The sequence below is a fragment of the Lissotriton vulgaris genome, chromosome 7 (assembly GCF_964263255.1).
Source record: "Lissotriton vulgaris chromosome 7, aLisVul1.2, whole genome shotgun sequence".
In the NCBI taxonomy this organism is placed as follows: Eukaryota; Metazoa; Chordata; class Amphibia; order Caudata; family Salamandridae; genus Lissotriton; species Lissotriton vulgaris.
In genome coordinates, this window is record NC_141695.1 from 779,600,659 (window position 1) to 779,615,120 (window position 14,462).

A 14,462-nucleotide genomic window follows, 5' to 3' on the forward strand; every position below is an offset into this window, starting at 1 on the left:
GGGATATTAAAACAGGACTGGATGTAATAGCCTGTATTAGGTCTTGAAAGGCCTGGATGGCTGACAAGGGGGGTGGTAGGAAGTCTCTTTCTCTAAAAAAAATTTTAAGGAGGTCAGTCAGGGGTGAAGCAATCTGGGAGTAATGAGGAATAAAGCGGCGATAGTACCCAAGTAACCCCAGGAGTGCCATGACTTCTTTCTTGGTTGTGGGAAATGGAGTATTGGCAATGGCTCTTATCTTTTCCTGTTGGAGTTCTATTAAGTTGTTTCCCAAGAGATACCCCAAATAGTGGACTTTATGATAGGCCACTCTGGACTTCTTGGAATTGATATGCAAGCCGGCTTCTTGTAAGGCTTTAAATACCTTCTTGCAATGGGAGAGATGTTGCTCCCAGTTTGGACTGTATATTGCGATATCATCGAGGTACTCAGATGCGAACCCCCGATGATCTCGCAATACCACATCTATAAGATGTTGAAAAGTGGCAGGTGTCGCCTGAAGACTGAAAGAAAGAACGGTAAATTCATACAGCTAGCAGGAGTGGAAAAGGCCATTTTGGATTGGTCTTGTGGGGAAAGGAGAACTTGCCAGTATCCCTTGGTTAAATCTAAGGTGGTTATATACTGAGCTTTACCAAGTTGTTCAATTAATTTGTCTACCCTAGGCAGAGGATAGGAATCAAACTGTCTACTAGAATTCACAGCTCTAAAATCTATGCAGAACCTTACAGACCCGTTAGGTTTGGGTACAAGGACCATAGGTGAGGACCAGTTACTTTTAGAGGGTCGTATGATACCAGAGGCGAGCATACTTTGTATTTTGTCCTCAATGGCTTTACGATGGGCTATGGGAATACAATAAGGCTGTTGTCTTATGGTTTTGCCTGGTATCGAATGGATGGTATGTTCTATTAGGTTAGCCCGTCCTGGACTATCAGAAAAGATAGGAGAAAAAGAGGAGAGCAGGGTATCCAGTTCTACTCTTTGTGTTTTGGGCAGAGTGTCATTTATGTCCAGTTGGGAAAGAGCGGATGTTGATTCTTTGGGATCTGGATTTACCATTAGGGTGTTTTGTAGGTCTCGACTATTATATCCCGCAGGGATAAATAGAAGAGAGTAATGTAGTTGAAACAAACTCTCTGACCAAGAAGATTCCATTCGGATTTCTCACAATGCACGTTAACTCTTGAAGCCTGACGCTTCTCCAGCTCATGCTTGGCCTCGCACACCACCATCAAAGGCTTCTGCTCCCCCTCACTCACACCCCATCCCCATAAACTCCTTTCCTCCCTCCCACTCACTGGCTCCCCCGCCCCCCCCCCCACCAGGCTCTTGAAGCACGACGCTTCACCAGCGCTTCCCTTCTACTCACTCACTCCCCTTCCTCCCCGCCCCCCAACCCCATCCGACTTGTTTTTTTGACTCGAACACTGTTTCCTACACCCAAAGTCGGCAGCTCGCTTCTGCCCTTCTCTGCTCTTCAGGCCCAGCTTGTTTTGGTTGGCTCTTCACTTTTGGAGTTCACACACAGCATTTGCATTTCTAGGTTTCCTGTTAATCCGACTCAGTCAGAGGGCATTTCTAATCTAACCTGGTTCCAGGGCTTTTTTCCATGCATCCCTGCACTTCCCCCTCCCGCTTTGGCTTTCGAGCAGCATTTGAATGTCTTTGATCAGGGCGGTTTGAGGGTGCCTGCTCCATGCATTGCCCCCAACCCTTGTTTTATTTTGCTCCAGAATGTTTGTTTACCGGATCTTGGATGCCTTTAAATTTAATTATTACGTCTGCATTTTTAAAATAGAGCCGGAGGGACTCGAACACTGTTTCCTATGCCCAAAGTCGGCAGCTCGAGCCACATCCCCATACATGTATACTTGCAGCCAATCACAATATGGCCACTATTGAGGGCCGATCCTTTCAACTCCTCTTTCCATGTCAATCATGTTGGTATTTATATGACGTCTGAGGTTTAAACAAGCGGCCTCGGAGTTATCTACATTGTGTGTTTACTCTCGTACATGCCTTCAGTTTCTTACACTTCTGACGGGCCTCAGACAAGCGTTTTTCAAAGGTTGACAGAACTAGATCAGTGATGTGATGCTCACTTGGTTAACTCTTGGGTTCCCATGTTAACTCTTGAAGCGTGACGCTTCTCCAGCGCGCCCTTGGCCTCGCACACCACATCAAAGGCTTCTGCTCCCCCTCACTCACACCCCAGCCCCATATGCTCCTTCCCTCCCTCTCTCCCACTCGCTGGGTCCCCCGCCCCCCCACCAGGCTCTTGAAGCGCGACACCTCACTAACTAGATTATGTTGTATCCTGAAGAAATGATTGATACTGGCTGACCCTCCCACCCATCTAACTTGGATAACCAGATATATGCGCACTTTCTGTGACTGCTGCCCAAAGGCCAAATCATTTCTCATTGCCGTGTGTCTCTTTAACTCGCTCCTATTTTCCGCACCCAGTGCTTTCCCCTCCGGTGCTGGCATCTGAGCTCCCCTTTAAATAAGAGAATCTAATTTCCCTTCCTGTCAGACACGTATCTAGATGTCAATTACATGCAGCCTACTGACTCTCATTAGCTTCTCATCGAACGGCCTCTCTAGAGGGACGTGATGTAAACAATGTTATTTCCGCCTCAAGCTCCCGCGGCCCATTTCCAAAGACTAAAAGCATATTTATAGCCAAAATTATAACTTTCCACAATTTCCCACTACTGATCTTAAGTACTACCAATAGCAGAGGCACAGGCATGCTTTCAAGATTTGTTTTTTATTTGGTTCGGAGCCTCTTGTTTTAAATTGTCACATGACTATTGCAATTCAGGAAAGTTGAAATTTTCCAGCAAAATAAAATTTGTGGCATGCTTTGAGGGGGAGCAGGCAGTGACTACTTTCAACCCATTTTAAAGCATTCTAAGACATACAAAACATTATTCTTTACATTTATGTTGCAGCGTCACAAAAAAATGGGACGACGATCTAATTAATCTATAGGTGTCCACAGTCCGATCCTGCGCAATTAAACCACTGGATATTTTCTCCAATAGAATACCTCCAGATCTGTTTCCCACATGACCATATCTTGTTAGGTCGAGCAGACCTAAAAAGCAGGCGAAGCCTGCTTTGTCTGCGAAGACATCTTTTGCTGGCGTGTCTGGGGGAATGTGAGACGGTGTCCATGCACGAGCCTCTGCCGTCTCCGATTTGCCCTCGAGGGCGCGCACGGCGCTGTGCACATCCCCTGCCTGCCATTCACATGCTCTCGCAATCACACACAGGCAAAGTCACGCATGCGCACACACATTCCCACGCGCACACACTCACCCCCCTCCCCCCCAGGCATACACACAGGCAGGCAGGCACACACACGAATGCATGCACCCCCCTCCCCCACCACTCACGGGGCGCGCACACACAGATCCCCCTCCACTCACCGTGCTCTTTTCCGGCGCATCTCCACATGCGGGGCACTCCATGATGGGAGCCCCGCAACAACGAGCATCACCGGCCTCTTCCGGCCGCGTCACAGGCCCCGCCCATGTCACGGGCAAGGATGCCTGACTTCCTGGTTTCGCCCTCCTAAAACAGCGTCTCTTTTTGGGTGACAGTGAATGAGGTACAGCAATTTAAAGTGAATCAGCCCCAGCGTCGCCCTGAAGCGAGCCACTGACCGCGGGCGCCATGACCAAGATGCTGCCGGCCCAGGAGGCCTCCAAGATCTACCACACCAACTACGTGCGCAACGCGCGCGCCATCGGCGTGCTCTGGGCCGTCGTCACCATCTGCTTCACCATCATCATGGTGGTGATCTGCATCCAGCCCTACTGGATCGGGGACAGCATCAACACCCCGCAGGCCGGCTTCTTCGGCCTCTTCAGCTACTGCATCGGCAACGCGCTCACCTCCGAGCTCATCTGCAAGGGCAGCGCCCTGGACTTCGCCAGCATCCCCTCCGGGGCCTTCAAGACCGCCATGTTCTTCGTGGGCATCTCCATGTTCCTGATCGTCGGCTCCATGCTCTGCTTCAGCCTCTTCTTCTTCTGTAACTCGGCCACGGTCTACAAGTTGTGCGCCTGGATGCAGCTGGTGGCCGGTGAGCTGGGCAGTGGGGGAGGTGCACGGGTGCAAGGTGAGGGGGCAGAGGGGGTTCTACCCCAGGACACGGCCCTCGTAGTAGGTACAATGCCTCGGGATGTCAGTAATTCGTGTGCCCTTCATTCCCTGAAATCATACAGTGAGCTAGGAAGACCGAGATGCCAAGTATGTTTATAGTAATGTCGGCGATACATACAGTGAAAAAGAACATTTTAAACAGCCAGCCGCTCTAGCCCAGTCCGAGCTTTGCATAACACTCGTGTTATAAATTGAGTTTCCTACTGTAGTATCTCTTGTACTGCTCGCCAGCCCTATCTCCTCTCCGTGCACTCTCAGTCAGTCTCCACCCTTGTATAACACTTGCAATGGAAACTTTTTTACCGTGGGCTCTCTTGCACTCTTCGCAAGCCACCTTTCTGATCCGTGCACTCTCAGTCAGTCTCCAGCCTTGTGTAACACTCTCGCAATGGAAACTTTTTCTTACAGCACGCTCCCTTGCACTCTTCAGCAGCCGCTTCCATGCACTATTGCCCAGTTTCCAGTCTTGTAATATGCTCTTTTCTATAGTTCCCTCTAGTTTCTATACACTCAATAACAGTATGTTTTAATATGTTCGAGACTCCATTCTATGTCCCAGGCCTCACCTGTTCCATTCCCTCCGGCCCTCAGTTGGGCACTGTGTTTTCTACAGTTTGTAACTCTGTCCTAGTCGGTTCCACACATTTTTGCTCAATCCATTGTTTGTACCATGCTTTCTTAACCAAACCGCTGTCATGTTTTATGAATTCCTTCCAAGATCTCGGCCTGCCAATGCGCTTGCGCATTGCTGGCGGAGATTATAGTAAGGGCAAAAGAACAGTCTGCCAATGGCGGATCACGCACAGTTCATGTGATCTATGCACGTGCACAAACCAGCCACGTTACAAACTACCATTTGTCTGTCAGTGCCTCACATCACACTTCAAAGGCTCCGCTCCCAGCCCCCGCGTGCGCACACCAGCACTCTCCTACTTCCCCAACAATCCTCCCACGGCCGGCCGCTCTTCCCATTCACGCGCTCTGCAGGTCACCATTTGCCAGCATGTGGCCGCGAATTCCTTTTGTTCCCGCCCACCTCATACCCCTTTCATCTGCCATCCTACAATGTCATCCTGTAGCAGGGTTTCCGTTCTCCCACAGAACTGTGCACAGAGATCTAGAACCTGGGTGAGTTAGGGTGACCCAAAACTCACCTTAGTTTCAGAAATCCCCTTACCAAGCTAGCTACAGTGTCTCATCGGTAGTAATAACTTACCAATGACTTAGACAATCCAGAACATGAACTTAGGCTACCTCAGGTATCGTGGAACACATGAACACTCTTTCATTATATAATCATTACAAACCGAAACTGGGAGGCAAAGAACACACGTGCAAGTTTGAAATGTTTATTTTTCAATGCAAAGTTCTCAAACGCAGTATCTTATATAATATCAACATACATATTATAAAAAGCAGAGTTAGCAGCATAGTCACTAATCCATAATAAGCAAAAGGTGATAGCATGTTATGATGCAAACTCTATAGAATTCTGTATCACCTATATTTCGCGCACCCTAATTAGCATATTATATTATATCTAAGAAGGTCTCGTTTGGGTTCTAGCAGGGCGGGCCCATACCTCTAATTCTCAGTAGGAGTAGATCACATCAACAGCTACCAGCTCTCTGCATGCGAAGCATCAAGTGTGTCTATTCATTCCCTGTAACTCTATCTTAAACCCGCGTAGAGCCCAATGTTGGCAGCAACATTATTTGTGTTATGTCTAACGTAGTGCGAGGATCAGGCTTTCAGCAACCTTGTGTTAGGTTATTCTTAGAGGGTGCAGTTCTCAGTGTGCAGACAGTTGTACCAAACACGACTGATATCAGAGCAATAACATATTATTCTCAAATAAATCACATCTTTCGTCTAGGTTGAAAGCTACAATAACAATTAGGTGTTGTGTGCAAACTGAAGCCGAAGGAAAATATGTTGTTTAAACATTTAATAAACTCATGCTAACTTAACACAATATATAGAAACGCAGTAACCATATGACACCCCCCCCCAATGATCCGAGGACGGTTAAAAAAGGAAGAAAATATAAGCCAATACAATATGAGAGGCCAAACCTGAAAGCAGAGTTCAACAATATTGAGCCAAGCTAAATGTATGTAAACGTATATATGTTTTCAATAATAATAAAAAAATGTATGAATGCCTATAGTGGCCACACAAAAATATAAAAATTCGAACTTAAGGCCAACTCCAAGTACATAGGCCTAGAACAAATGAAAGTCGAATGTTCGTAATAAAAAAGGCACCATTCAGAATTACTAAAAAGTCACGTGCCATAATAATGAAAGTCTTCAAAAGTCACTCATGGGTTGAATGAATATGCAAAATAGGTAGCTACAGCTTCCAACATGAAATCACTGTCATCATCCGAAAACAGTTCAGCCATCCAATTAAGCAATGGGAAAGAACATACGTGCTCCTCCAGCACTGAATCCTCTAGCAACATCAGAGGACAACTCAGTGGGTTCTCGAGAATGCTATGCGCCAGAAAGTCATGCGCTGCTGCGGATATGTCCCACTGACCCATTAGTCCATGCATCGCTGCCACATAAGCGTGGGCGGAAAATCCGTTCCGCTCGCGGATTTTGCGGATTTTCGGGAAATCCGCAATCCGCGAGATTTGCGGATTTCCCGCAAAATCCGCAAATTCGCACGCAGCGGATTTTTTTGGCGGCGCGCGGCGTTGGTGATACAATTTTTGCGGCGCGCGGCGTTTATCATCGTTTGCCGAGTTGTTTTTTTCGATAGTTTGCGAGTGCTGCGCCATTTTGGATCTTGCTGTGTGATCCCGCGGGAATTGGCGAGCGCGATTACGTCATCGCGGCTTGCCAGCGATAGTTTGTCAACGCGAGTACGGCGAGATCACGTCTCGCGGTACTTCGCAATTGCGAGATTTGAGATGCGGCGAGCGAAAATATAAATTTGCAATTCTGCACAAGAAATCCACCAGCAAGCAGCATAAACCTTCTAGAAATGATGATTTTTATGTGAATAACTCCTTAGTTTGACATTTGCCTGCACTTTTTTAGCAAGGAGTCCATTTTGGGGAGGGGGGCAGGGGGGTGGGAGGAAGGAAGTGCCCCATAGTCTTCAACTTCCTGTTCCTGTTCAGCAGGCTCCTCCCAGTGCTTTGTCCATCTCCTGGTCACTTTTCATTTGGATGTGGACCTGGAAGGATTACTTTTTGTGGATGCTGCTGGATCTTTGGATTTGAGGCCTTTTTGACTTTCTTTGGATCACTGTTGGATTAGAAATTTTACAAGTAAGTTTGTTTGGGGCATTACAGTTGCTGCAACTAAAATTTTGGGATTTTCAATTTTTGGGCTGTTTTGGGGCCTTTTGGGTGGACTGATTCTTTCTGTGGGTTGTCTTGAACTTAAACATCATGGAGGCCATAGATGAATTGGGATTGTGCTGATTTTTCTGTGTTTTTCGATTTTTTTTGTTTGTAAAATTTTGTGTTTTTCGATTTTTGACCTGTTGTTGGGGCCTTGACCAGGGGTAGTGAGTGGTGCATGGGCCTAGTCTTTCTGTGGGCTGTCTTGAATTTAAACATCATGGAGGCCATGGATGGAATGGGATTGTGCTGATTTTGCAGTGTTTTGTCGATTTTTGGGCCTGTACTTGTGGCCTTTTCACCAGGGGTATTTGAGTCTAGCATGGGCCTAGTCTTTCTGTGGGCTGTCTTGAATTTAAACATCATGGAGGCCATGGATGGAATGGGATTGTGCTGATTTTGCAGTGTTTTTCGATTTTTGGGGGTGTTCATGGGGAGGGACATGCCATGTGGCTGGTGGCCATTTTGAGTGCAGCTACAGGCACTGGCCATGTGCTGGCAGGCAAGTGGCCATTTTGAATGCAGGCTTTGTTGTTAGGCCTCCAACCATTTTGCCTACTTTTCAACCTTTATTTATGCCCAGGGGTAGTGAGTCTTGCATGGGCCTAGTATTTCTGTGGGTTGTCTTGAATTTAAACATCATGGAGGCCATGGATTGAATGGGATTGTGCTGATTTTGCAGTGTTTTTCGATTTTTGGGCCTGTACTTGTGGCCTTTTCACCAGGGGTATTTGAGTCTAGCATGGGCCTAGTCTTTCTGTGGGCTGTCTTGAATTTAAACATCATGGAGGCCATGGATGGAATGGGATTGTGCTGATTTTGCAGTGTTTTTCGATTTTTGGGCCTGTACTTGTGGCCTTTTCACCAGGGGTATTTGAGTCTAGCATGGGCCTAGTCTTTCTGTGGGCTGTCTTGAATTTAAACATCATGGAGGCCATGGATGGAATGGGATTGTGCTGATTTTGCAGTGTTTTTCGATTTTTGGGGGTGTTCATGGGGAGGGACATGCCATGTGGCTGGTGGCCATTTTGAGTGCAGCTACAGGCACTGGCCATGTGCTGGCAGGCAAGTGGCCATTTTGAAGGCAGGCTTTGTTGTTAGGCCTCCAACCATTTTGCCTACTTTTCAACCTTTATTTATGCCCAGGGGTAGTGAGTCTTGCATGGGCCTAGTATTTCTGTGGGTTGTCTTGAATTTAAACATCATGGAGGCCATGGATTGAATGGGATTGTGCTGATTTTGCAGTGTTTTTCGATTTTTGGGCCTGTACTTGTGGCCTTTTCACCAGGGGTATTTGAGTCTAGCATGGGCCTAGTCTTTCTGTGGGCTGTCTTGAATTTAAACATCATGGAGGCCATGGATGGAATGGGATTGTGCTGATTTTGCAGTGTTTTTCGATTTTTGGGCCTGTACTTGTGGCCTTTTCACCAGGGGTATTTGAGTCTAGCATGGGCCTAGTCTTTCTGTGGGCTGTCTTGAATTTAAACATCATGGAGGCCATGGATGGAATGGGATTGTGCTGATTTTGCAGTGTTTTTCGATTTTTGGGCCTGTACTTGTGGCCTTTTCACCAGGGGTATTTGAGTCTAGCATGGGCCTAGTCTTTCTGTGGGCTGTCTTGAATTTAAACATCATGGAGGCCATGGATGGAATGGGATTGTGCTGATTTTGCAGTGTTTTTCGATTTTTGGGGGTGTTCATGGGGAGGGACATGCCATGTGGCTGGTGGCCATTTTGAGTGCAGCTACAGGCACTGGCCATGTGCTGGCAGGCAAGTGGCCATTTTGAATGCAGGCTTTGTTGTTAGGCCTCCAACCATTTTGCCTACTTTTCAACCTTTATTTATGCCCAGGGGTAGTGAGTCTTGCATGGGCCTAGTATTTCTGTGGGTTGTCTTGAATTTAAACATCATGGAGGCCATGGATTGAATGGGATTGTGCTGATTTTGCAGTGTTTTTCGATTTTTGGGCCTGTACTTGTGGCCTTTTCACCAGGGGTATTTGAGTCTAGCATGGGCCTAGTCTTTCTGTGGGCTGTCTTGAATTTAAACATCATGGAGGCCATGGATGGAATGGGATTGTGCTGATTTTGCAGTGTTTTTCGATTTTTGGGCCTGTACTTGTGGCCTTTTCACCAGGGGTATTTGAGTCTAGCATGGGCCTAGTCTTTCTGTGGGCTGTCTTGAATTTAAACATAATGGAGGCCATGGATGGAATGGGATTGTGCTGATTTTGCAGGGTTTTTCGATTTTTGGGGGTGTTCATGGGGAGGGACATGCCATGTGGCTGGTGGCCATTTTGAGTGCAGCTACAGGCACTGGCCATGTGCTGGCAGGCAAGTGGCCATTTTGAATGCAGGCTTTGTTGTTAGGCCTCCAACCATTTTGCCTACTTTTCAACCTTTATTTATGCCCAGGGGTAGTGAGTCTTGCATGGGCCTAGTATTTCTGTGGGTTGTCTTGAATTTAAACATCATGGAGGCCATGGATTGAATGGGATTGTGCTGATTTTGCAGTGTTTTTCGATTTTTGGGGGTGTTCATGGGGAGGGACATGCCATGTGGCTGGTGGCCATTTTGAGTGCAGCTACAGGCACTGGCCATGTGCTGGCAGGCAAGTGGCCATTTTAAATGCAGGCTTTGTTGTTAGGCCTCCAACCATTTTGCCTACTTTTCAACCTTTATTTATGCCCAGGGGTAGTGAGTCTTGCATGGGCCTAGTCTTTCTGTGGGTTGTCTTGAATTTAAACATTATGGAGGGCATGGATGGATTGGGATTGTGCTGATTTTGCAGTGTTTTTCGATTTTTTTGTGCTCTATAACTGAACTGATGTTCCTCTGTCTTCCATTTTTTTTAGGTGCACAAGACTCAAGAGAACCACCAGTGCCAGGAAGAAGTCCTGCAGCGGTGTGTGTGTGCAGCATAACGTCACGCGACGTCACGTCTGGCCTCAGACAACTCTACAATTCGTGCAACTGCGGCCTGCTGTCTGACCTGCTCTGAAGAAGATGGCCCCGCCCCCAAAGAAAGTTCTCCGTAGCTCCTCTAGCAAGAAAGTTGCTAGTAAGGAGCAGAAGAAGCAAGTTACCAAGGAGGCTGGTGTGCCACCCGCCACTTTTTTTGGGAGCAAAAAAAAAAGTACGCCTGCAGCAGCAGGATCTGCTGGGGACCAAGCTGAGAGCAGCACCCCTGCTCCATTGGGTTCAGTGCCTCCACCACCACGCCAACTTAAGTCAAAGCCCTTGAGTGCTTCAGAGGCAGTCAGTGTACTTCTCCAATCACCATCGACCAGTGATGTTGGCTCATCGCAAGAAAGTAGCAGCAATGTCCCTGAATCAACACAGGTTGTTGTAACTCATCTGACAAGTGTTGAACAACCACAGCCGCAACAACAACACCATGTGCAAGTACACGCCCAAGTACATGTGGAAGGAGAGGCAGCAAAAGGAGATGCGCAAGCAAAGGTGCATGGAGGTTCACAAGTGCCCACAATAGTTGTTCCTCCCGAAGTAGGGGCACATTTGGAAATCGACAATGAAGCTGAGGTATCATTGGAAGCCACTCCTCCTGATGATCATTCATTGTCTTCCACATCCCTAGCAAGGAAAAGATCAAGGGGGGTGTCTACATCTTCTTCAAGCCCACCTCGTTCTGATGCAAGTGATCTGTCTTGGGAACCACAACTGCGGTCTGACAGTGAGGCACACCATGATCTGACACCGGTACCTAAGCGTAAAAGGAAGGTCGTCCAAAAACTCAAACCTATGGAGTGTGATGAGGCTCAACAAGAAGTGACAGATACTGCTGGTGATGAAGCCTCTCACGATGACGACGAGCCAGTCATCACAAAGGTCACTGCAGCCCCACCGGGCATGCAGCAAAGAGACATTTTGACCCTATCCCGAGAAGCTGCTGAGCGTGATGATGATGTCGGCGAGGAGGAGGCAATGGAAATGGAATCATTAGATTTGGAGTTAAGTAGTACACCAAAACCTACCGCTTCCATATTTCTTCGCAAGAAGGTACCCACCTCGTCCTCGACCTCAATTCGTGGTGGTGAAAGTGCAAAACGTACTGAAGTTCGGCAATCCACATCCTCCACTTCATCTGTCATTAGCAGCAGGACCACCACCACCAGTATCGCCGCCTCCTCCGGCCCCCGAAGACATTTCAAGTCTCCAGTTTGGGACTTCTTTAGTGTTTGCCCAAAAAAGGAAAACGTAGCCATTTGTAGCCTTTGTAAGCTTCGATTTAGTCGTGGTAAGCTTGGTTCTAACTATGGTACCGGAGGCCAGAGAGGTCATCTTGAGAGAAGGCACGCTGTCCAATGGTTTCCGCACCTAGAGGCGGTCAAGAAAGCCGGAATTGCACGTAATGAAAACGTTGATTTGTCATCTGCTGATGACGAGGAGGTAGAAGAAGACGATTCAAACACTTCACTTACACCCAGTTCCCATGTCAGCAGCACACCCCATGGGAGCCACACTAAGAGTGTGGGAGAGAGTGAGACATCAATGCGGGAAAGTTCATCAGCGAGCGTAACTGGGTCGAAGAGATCATCATCATCCCGTAAATCATTGGTCCAGGGCAACATTAAAAAGATGTTGTTTACAGAAGCGCAATATGAACGCAACCACCCAATGACCTGTCTGTATAACACTAAGCTGGCTAAAATGCTAGCTCTGGACCTTCTCCCTTTTTCTTTTGTAGAAGGGGTTGGTTTTCTAGAATTAGTGACAGCGCTCTGCCCTAAATGGAAGGTTCCTAGCCGGTTCTATTTTGCCCGAGTTGCGGTTCCAGCACTACATGAAGATGTTCTGAAGGTGATTGGGGCAGCTTTGCAGAAGAGTGCTGTTCACACTATACATCTGACAACAGACATGTGGACCAGTGGCGCAGGCGCTGATTACATGTGCATCACTGCACACTGGGTCTCTTTTTCAGGGGCTAAAGCAAAGCTAAACTCAGGTGTTGACACTAACATTGTTTTTAAAGGTGCTCGGAAACATGCAACACTAGCCATGTTTGGTTTGGAGAAACGTCACACAGCAGAAAACATTTTGGATGTCTTTAACACAAAGGTCCTTAACTGTCTGTCCCCACTAAAACGCAAGGTTGGTTATGTTTCCACGGACAATGGCTCCAATATAGTTAAGGCCATGAGGGACGGTTACTATTTCAGAGTGCCGTGTTTGGCGCACTGTATAAACCTGGTTGTCCAAAAATTCTTGGGTAATAAACGCAGTGCAGCGTACAGTGTATTGGAGAACTGCCGAAAAATTTGCAAGCATTTCAGGCATTCTTTTAAGGCCCGGAAGCAGCTGAGGAGCATGCTATATCAATGTCAAATGCCAGTGAAAGCACTCATCCAGGAGGTGGTAACACGTTGGAACTCAACCTTCTACATGCTTGAGCGTCTGTATGAGCAGTATACGCAACTCGATCAATATTTCTTGAAAGAGGGTATAGAGGAGCTGAGGATGGGTGGGCCGCAATGGAACATAGTTGAAAGCCTAACACGCATGCTTCGTCCTTTTGAGGTCTTCACGCGTGCAGTCAGCAAGGAGGACTCTAATTTGGGAAAAGCTATCCCATTGTTGTACATGCTGGAGGACCAACTGAAGGAGGTGTGTTCTGTGTTTGGAAAAGATGACAAAAAGAAAGACTCTTTGCTTCTGGCTGAGCAATTATTAGAGCTCCTACAAGGTGATGAACGTCTTAAAAAGATCCACTCAGAACAGCATTACATTTGTGCTACTATTCTGGATCCACGCTACAAAAAGGCGCTGGCAGGCAGAGCATTCTTTCCTTTTGGTGATGAAGATGTTACAAAGTACAAACGTTGGCTAGCCTTGTCAGCCAAGAAGTTTGAAACAGAACGGCTGGAAATTGAAGGAAATGGCAGTACATCAGCAGGCCATCCCCAGTCAAAACAATCCACTTCTGCACCTGTGGCTGTGGCACAAGTGACCTCTCAGCCGTTAAAGACACCGGCAACCGGATCATCTGCACGAAAGACAACAGAAACATTGGAGGCTGAAGAGGATTGGCTAGCTCTGCGTGGGTTTGGTTCTCAAAAGGTCAGAGGCACAGCAAGAGCTACGCAAAGTGGAGGAACCTTGGAGGAGGACCTTGAGTCGATGGTGAAGGACTATCTGAATGACTCCACAGAGGTCTATGTTAATTCTGACCCATTGGCGTATTGGCATGGGAAAAAAGAATTGTGGCCACAGCTCACCAACCTGGCTTTAAACTACTTGTCTTGCCCACTCGCAAGTGTGTCTTCTGAACGGGTTTTCAGTGCGGCTGGTGGGATTGTAACTCCCAAACGGAGCCGCCTCTCGCCCAAAAATGTGGAGAGGTTAACAATGATCAAGATGAATCAGCACCTCATACCACCAGATATAAGAGTACGAGAGAGCGTGCCGGATGAAGAGGAGGTGGCCAGCAACATAGATGAGGGAATTTCTACTCTTAAATACGTGTGAACATTGGAAATGCGCACATCCCAGTATTTGGGCACTCCCTCTGGTTCAAAAAATCGTTTGACTCCATGTGATTTTATAAATTTATTCGATTAAAGTTATTTCTTATTTCAAAAGTTCATCAGTAGGATTATTTTCATCCAACTGGCTATGTTCATCACAAAATCATCATTGCTCCATGTTAATCACAAAATCATCATTGCTCCGATGCATTTCGGGTCCAAAACCCTTTCTCAAGGAGCACTGCAAAAAAGAAGAACGATCTATATTGGCATCATAGTAATGTTATCAAGATAGCGTATTCAAACAAAGCAGTTCCCAAAAAGAATGTAAAACCAAACGTGTACATTCCAAAACACGAAACGAAAAGTTTGTGCAAACATTCATGGAGAGACTATAGAAAAGTGATAAAGACCGATGTATGAATCACCAGAAAATATAG

The 14,462-nt window shown here is 47.0% G+C and overlaps 1 pseudogene; it reads left to right on the plus strand.

The window, feature by feature from the left end:
• The first annotated feature begins 3,687 nt into the window (after nt 1-3,687).
• Nucleotides 3,688-14,148, plus strand: LOC147702404 (LHFPL tetraspan subfamily member 5 protein pseudogene; annotated as a pseudogene).
• Nucleotides 14,149-14,462: the final 314 nt, after the last annotated feature.